We start from the raw sequence: 7,577 nt of genomic DNA, 5'->3' as shown, positions 1-7,577 counted from the left end.
CATGTACTTTATTGAGCTTGAAGCAATGATTTCCAGAGGCTCAGGAACAGTTGCTCAGTGCTGTGACAGTCACACTACCCCAGTGACAATTTCCTGCCTTTACTCCTACTCCAGAGTTACTGAGGGAGTGATTGCAAAGCCTTCGGTATCAATTTGCTGTGAAACAATTAGCAAAGAGAGCAAGTGAATTCCCTTTGTTCATCCACACTGCAACAATGAAGTCTAAAGAACAGAAATTGGTCTAAAGCATGACTTACCTGAATGATTGCAGAAAGTAAAAATACTCAAACACCCTGAAATGCAACAGCACATGGAAACAGGTGGAGATCCAGCAGAATCACACTTATCTGAAGAACTCTTGTACAATCAAGCACAACGAAGTGGATCCCTCTTGAAGGAAAATGTGCGATTTTGAACTAAAAGCTGCTCTTTGAGAACGGCACAGAGAACATAAAACTGCAGTCAACATTTAGATTTGAGTACAAACTCTCTCAGCTATCTTTTCCTTTTCCTTACAAGAACCATTTCAGATCCAGCTTCAGATATCTTCATGCCTTTTGAGAGCACTTTCAAGCAAAATAGCTGATTTTAATTTTTTTTACAAAGTACTTTACAAGTGAGGGGAGGAAAATGCTGGTCAATGAATACTTGATCTCTCCACATTTCCAGGAAACACTGAATTAAGTCTCAAAAAGCTAATGAAATCATGCTTGAGGGATTTGCCCTTTATGAGGGTCACATGAATGCCCCATCTCTTTCTGGTATTTATGAAGGTGATTTGAACAGAATTAATTAATTACAAAAAAAATTAAGAGTGCACAAGCACCACATTGTTTGCTTTTGTATTTCCTGTAATTCTTGCTAGATGCCAAGGTGTAGATGTCACACAGAAATGGCAAATTGTTTGTGTGGGCAGAGGCTGGGTCCAGCTTCAGTGTCCAGCCCTCCATGGGAGCTGAGGCTGTCTCAGGTTTAGGAATTCTGTGTGTCAGAAGGGAGCTCCTGAAGAGAGACAGATTTAATGATTCTATGATTAATGCAGCATGCATGGAAAGATAAAGGTTGGTTCATTCTGGTCTTTTAAAGGAAAAGGCTTTTTACATGATTTTGATAGTGAAATTGGATTCTGTTCACACAGGAACCTAAAAGCTGTGCTTCTATTTATGTATCTTAGCATAATTACACCATTTCAAATGTCAGGTGCTGTAAATGTTAATTCTCAAATCACACATGCAGACACACAGTGGAGTTCTCCAAGTGCAGCTCAGGGCAGGCATGGCCCACACTCATTAGTGCTTTTCTCCCTTAAATAACAGTTCCACCATAATTCTGTTGTTGAGATTTTCTAAGAAAAAGCAAGAGTCTTTGTTGACAAGAACACAGCTACAGAAATAACTGCTGGTAACTTTTAGGGCTGGAGCTCTGAATGTTCATTTATAGTATTCATGAACCAAAGAATCATTTTATTAAATATTAATATTCATAAGAATTGGGCTAAACATCAAATTCTTCCTACTGACAACTGCCTTCATCTAGAAGATTAATTAAATTAGGTTCTATAAGGGCAGTGATTTTTGTTTCAGAAGCCATTTGTAAAGGAATGGTCTCATTATCCCCATGTTATCTTTGGGCAATAAATTCAGCAGCGTCACTGCAGGCGACACAGCTCACATTAAATCAACGGATTGGAAAGCCTGATACTTCCTAATGAGCCTAATGCACAGGGAAATGTTTAACTCAAGAGTTTTGTTTAATATTGAAATATGCTGATTTCTCCTGCAAAAACAAAATGGTGCACTCCGTGAGTCAGAAAAAAATTATAGATTCCATATATATACTATGGTCCACAATGAGAAAAAGGCTGAAAAGTAATGTTTCATAGAAAAATACAAATTTTTTTAATGAGATACTTCATCATGATTTGAGCAAGTTCCTGGGCAGGACTCAAATGCCCCCAGGCTGAAGGAGGAATTGAGCCCAAGTTTCCTATTTCTTCAACAAGCTGGTCTTAAAGATAACAGTGCAGTGGCACTGCCATCCTATGTGAGATTGTTGAGCAACAGCTTAGCTTATCTGATTTAAAGAATGAGTGGTTTTAACCATGCAGCAAATATTTTGGAACTTTTTTTTTTTGCTTCATTTGTGCATTTACTTTATTTTACTTCACTTTCATCCAAAGCATGTTTAAAACACTTTCTCAAATTAATCTTTTCCATAGTTTTTCTTTAGTTGAAATGTGACTTTTTGCATTTTCCTCCTAAATGCTGATCCAGTCCTTGCTCCCCTCCTCTCCTCTAGTTACTTGTTCATCCCTGCTCAGGACAGGGCAACTGTCAGGGTCCAGGAACCAAACTTAGGTCAACTCGGTGCCCAAATTATCAGAGGATAAACTTCAGAAAAGCTTCATTTCATCCTCAGACCTATCGAGAAACTTTTAAAATAAAGTTGCCTCCAAAAATAAATATTACGTGGGAAAAGAATTCCTTGTCCACTTATCTAAATCTTCCTGTGAAGTAAGGAAATTACCTACACATGTGTAATTTACATTTACACATGTAAATGCCTGTCAAATGTTGTTTTTCTGTCACCTTGAATTCCTGCAGCTCCACTTTTATTCCTCCTCCCTGCAAAGACCAAACAAGTTGATGTGCCTGGGCCTTAGCAGAGACTCGTGTAGCATTTAATCCCTCTGTTAGTACACAAGGATGCACAATCCATAACATGCTCCATTCCAAGATTAAACAGTTTGCCAAGTCTTTAAGCAACCCAGACACACCCAAGTTTGGACCCAGTAACTGCCTCCGACCCATGGTCCTATTCCAGTGCACACCCAAGGAACATGGAATGGTTTTTTCTCACACCACAACTTCATCTCAGCAAGAATCTAGGCCAGCAGGCAAAGGACTGAAAGTAAAAGGACTCTTTTTTAATACAAAAAACATTCCCAAGTTAGGTCCAGCTATGAATGTTCTCAGTGGTTACTCTTCTAAAATTTTCCTAATGCTAATTCCATCTAGAATTGTTATGGTGTTCAATGAGATAAAAAATCCCAAGTTAAAATAGTGCTAAAACATATACATAGATGTATCAGCAATTACTTCTATTTAAAAAGCAGCTTCCCCTACTTATCATTCTCCCAGGCAGAACTGATTTTTCAGCACTGTGTACAAATCAACCTTTCTTAATCATGCTGGTATCGAAGATTACAAATATGAAACTACTTTCTTTGAGGCATTACATTTTCATTTTGGTTAGTGGGGAAAGAAATGGAGAGCTAAAGCTGAAATCCTACTTAATTCTTGGAAATGCCAGCATTTGTGTTCATTTCTCTGACATGATGATGTACCATTTGTAGTTGAAATAAATGCTTTTTTTCAAGTTATTATCGCTGTGCTCACGGAACAGCCTATTGAAAATATACATCAGTTGTATTTTGTTTCCTAATGTATCCTAACATATGCCTACCTAATTAAAATAAAGCTTTATGTATCTAACAGTGAAGATATTGGAAACCTTTATAAATTCTCAAAATCTGCATATACAGGGCAAAGATATTCCACTTTTGTTTAATATTCTCCCATTCCCCTGGTGTGACTTAAATGCTCAAACTTTGGGTGAACTGAATTCCAGGCTTAAGTGTCTCTTTAAAGTCAAATTGACACAGCTAAATTAATTGATATAAATATATCATATTTTTCCTGTGAGAATTTCTGTCAGACTAATGCTGTGCTCTATTATGGATAATTAAAGTGGCTCTAAAATATCAGGTATATTAAGGGAAAAGTTACTTTATTGTGAATTTTTAACTAAGGGTCGCTCTCAGTATTACTTATATAAACATGCTAATGGCCTGAAAACCAATTTCTGTTTAAAAAAATTAGGAAAACATATCTTCATCTTATTAAAATTCAAAGTCTAATTAAAAAGCTACAAACCCAAGAACAAAAAGCCAAGATTCCTTGTGGAACTGTGAAATTTGAAAGCTGGAATGTTTTGATGTGTTGGCTTTTAAACATTACTTTTACTTTTTGAGATTTCCCTTTCAGAGTTTCTAATCTTTCTCAGCATTAACAAAGTCTAGGTGCTGACTGTGCAGAAGCAGCCTTGGCAGACTGCACCATGGCATTTAGCAACAGCCTGACCAGATTTAAACATCATCACTTCCCAAAGAAGCTGTAGCATTCCCCATGGGTTTTCTAGCCAATCCTTGCCGAGGCAGATGAACAATGGAGAGCCCCTGCAGGCCCCTGGCAAGGCCCTGCCTGAGTTCTCTGCACTCTGGGAGCAGCACAGAGCCCAGGCCCCACGGAGAGCCCGGCAGGGCTGCAGCAGGCGCAGGGGGAGCTGGAGCTGGCACTCACTGCTGCTGAGTGCCAAAGCTCTGACTGGCACCGGCTGTGGCACCACTGCCAGCATCCCTCCAGTGCCGCTCCTGCCACTGCCCTGCCTTGCAGGGATTGCTGTGACACCCTGCACAGGGAATACGAACAATCTCTTTTCTACCCACCTCAGCACCCAGCAAGGAGACTTTGGTGCTCTGGATGGCTCCTGACTGCTTCTTCCTGCAACCTAGAGAGGCCTGACAAACTTCCGTTAAAATATATCTTATGCTAAAACTCACATCATTTTCTTCTACTGCTTGGCCGTGTCCTCGTCAGTGTGGCATTTATTTGTATTCTGCAGGAACAATTACCAAGCAAAGGTAAAAGGTTAATTAGCAAAGCAAGATGAAAACAAAGCATGAGGTAAAAAGGACTGACTGTCCCCCTTTCCCCTCTCACTGCTGAGGGAAGCAACTGCACCCCACTGCCCTGGCCTGTGGGGCTTTGGTGTTTCTCTGCACACTGCAAGACCCTGCTTCACTTTTGTAGAGGAAAATTAGAACCCAGAACTGAAGCTTCTTAATTGTTTGGAAAATATTCAACTCCATGAAGAGAATTTGGTCATGATTTCAAATATGATCCATAGAAGGCAGTGATTTCATACAATCACACCCTGGAAACATGAACAATTTGATTTATGGAGTGCTTTATGGCTCCGTTCTGGACACGTTCATGGAAGGACACAGGATACCCAACTCCTAAATAAGGAAATAAAAATAGCACTTCCAGCTAAGTTCACTGTTGCTGCCAGTGGTAGGCAGGGCAGGAATACCTCAGCAGGAGGGATGGGACAGAGCTGAGACATGGGAGTCAGCCAGAGTTTTTATTTACTGAAATTAAGAAGTGGTACCATTGTCTTTAACAGTACCGATTCTGAATGAAGCAGATTCAATAATTATCAGATTAATTCAGTTCAGAAAATTGCAAATTTCAGAGGAGAACTAAACCCTGGAAGAAGCACCTGAAGCCTCCCTTATCTCACAGACATTCTCCTTTGTGAGCAATGAGAGGCCCTAGGATGTTTTCCAGGGGTTTGACAGCTTTCCAGAGAAAGTCACGTGGATATGACAGATCTGCCGTAGCTCCTCTGTTCATCCATCTTAGTGAAAAGGGAGAGAGGATCCTCAAGTGATGGATGCTAAATTAGGTTGTTCTGCATTTTTCTGAATCTTTTAACTTGGGATTTGATGCTGAGGTTGAGTCATTTTTAAGCCCAGATGGAATCACTCAATTTACACCTGCCACAAACCTTGACACCTGAACTGTTTTTCCTAACAAGCAAATATTTGTGAGCCAGGGCAATCCCATCTTTCTTCTGAAGTTAATGAAAATAGAAGAGCAGAAAACCACAAAAGGTTGTGCTCAACTGCTTTCTGTTGGCTTGGGAAAATGTAAAACAGAATTATCACTCGTGTACAAGCTCAGAGCAAGTCACAGGAAATCAACTCCATTCCTGTCTGCTGCTCTGGGCTTGTTTAACAGCACGGGGGCAATGACAGAAATGGACTGGCTGCCTTCAGTAAGAGGCTTTAGAGTTCTCTTACAAACACACAGATATTGTCACAGCCTCTTCCAAGAGAGAATTCTAGGTTTCCTCACACTATATGTGCATGTACTTATCCAGTCCTGACTAAAATCATGTTGTATTTTCCAGAGTCCATGTGGTAATACATATTAGGGAGTTTTTGCATAGCTGAAGTGAATAGAAGATGTGAAGGCAAGTTCATGCCACATCTCACCAAAACAATGAAAAACAAAACTCTAAAGTGAGCAGCAGGAACTCTGCTGTAAATGGGTAATGATAAATCACGTTAAACACAAGTGTAAATTGCTGAGATAACATTTCCAACATTTCCTCAAGATCTCAGCAGACAAAACCAGAACTGAAAAAGAAATTAATTTTCCTGTCACCTTCACCAGCGTCCTTAGGTCTCTCTAACCCTTCCCTAATTGCTGGTTTCTGATCCCATCCCCTGCAGTGGCAGTACAACAGAGAGAGGCTGATGCCTGTGGTGAGCAGTGATAAATGTGATAGATTTGAGTGAATCTCTCAGGGTGACAGGTCAGACAAAATGACAGAGTGCTGAATGCACTGAACACTTCTTTCCAGATCAAGGAAAAAGAGAGAGAAGCCCATAGCTGTACCCTCAGCAGTACCATTAGCCTTTCCATCTTGATGCCACAAGTGCACTAAGAATTATTCAGGAGGAGCAAAGATGGCAAAAATTAAAAAGATTTTATGCACATGCTGCTTTGCATAAACAAAAAAATAATTCTTCAAAAGGAAATAATTTAAATTCAGATTTTGGTTTAAATAAATTATTTCTTCTGCAAAGAAAACTAAAAAATGGACCTTCCAAATGTCTTGGCTTTTAGAAGGACTGAAGCCTAAAATTTAAAACCTCAAATCTTAGAAAATTTCCTGAGTAAATAAAAACATCAAGTAAATAGAAAATGCTGGATGTACATGGCTCTGCCCAAGCAAAAACTGAACATTTAGGAAATGCTTAAACATAGGCAAAAGAGCAAAATTTGGAGTCCTAATTCTGGCAATTAAGTCAAATATTCCTTTTTTTTTTTTTTTGCTTGTTTTCATTTTGCTTTAAAGACTGATAGATCTCCAGGACATCTGCAAGATTTTTTAAATAATTAAATGCAAAACATACATTGATATGCTTTTTAAACCAGTGGCTTAATTTCTGAGTTGTTTCTGGTTCCTCAGTGGGATCCTGTTCCTGATGTTCTGACTTCTCTTTCCCTCTCTGTGGCACACACATGAATTCATGGACTGGTAAAAGAGACACTGCACTTCAATGAGTTGGGAAGAGCTGAAGTCTGCCTCTGACAGACAGCAGAGCTTATGGAAAACCTGGCAAACAAACTGGAGCTCAACAGTGCAGGAAAAATATTTCACATAGAAACAACCACTAATCAGCAGGAATTTGGTCTGTTTTGGCAGAAAGAGGAGAAAAAGACAGTCTGGATATAAGCTGAAGGTGCTGGGTTTGATTGTTTTCCTTATTTATATTCAAACTGATTAGAAAAAGACCCTGAAAACAATTCTGCTGCTGCTGCACATATTCTATTATTAATGGAAGGGTTTAGTGTATGGAAATCTGACTGTCATGGCAAGATTTTGTTTCAAAGGCAATGAAGAAAAAGAAGGAAAGTCAAAAAGCAGAGGAGGTGATTATG

At 39.3% G+C, this 7,577-nt stretch overlaps 1 long non-coding RNA gene across 1 annotated transcript; it reads right to left on the bottom strand.

Annotated features, from left to right (window-relative positions):
• Positions 1-5,351: 5,351 nt before the first annotated feature.
• LOC137472866 (uncharacterized) lies at positions 5,352-7,329 on the bottom strand. Its single transcript, XR_010998452.1, has 2 exons — positions 7,049-7,329; positions 5,352-6,075 (listed from the first exon to the last, which is right to left on the bottom strand). It is a non-coding gene; the product is annotated as an uncharacterized lncRNA (long non-coding RNA).
• Between the last annotated feature and the right edge of the window lie 248 nt (positions 7,330-7,577).

This window comes from Anomalospiza imberbis, chromosome 4 (assembly GCF_031753505.1).
Source record: "Anomalospiza imberbis isolate Cuckoo-Finch-1a 21T00152 chromosome 4, ASM3175350v1, whole genome shotgun sequence".
Taxonomy (NCBI): Eukaryota; Metazoa; Chordata; class Aves; order Passeriformes; family Viduidae; genus Anomalospiza; species Anomalospiza imberbis.
The sequence above is the reverse complement of the archived record's forward strand: the minus strand, read 5'-3'. Positions and strand labels throughout refer to the sequence as shown.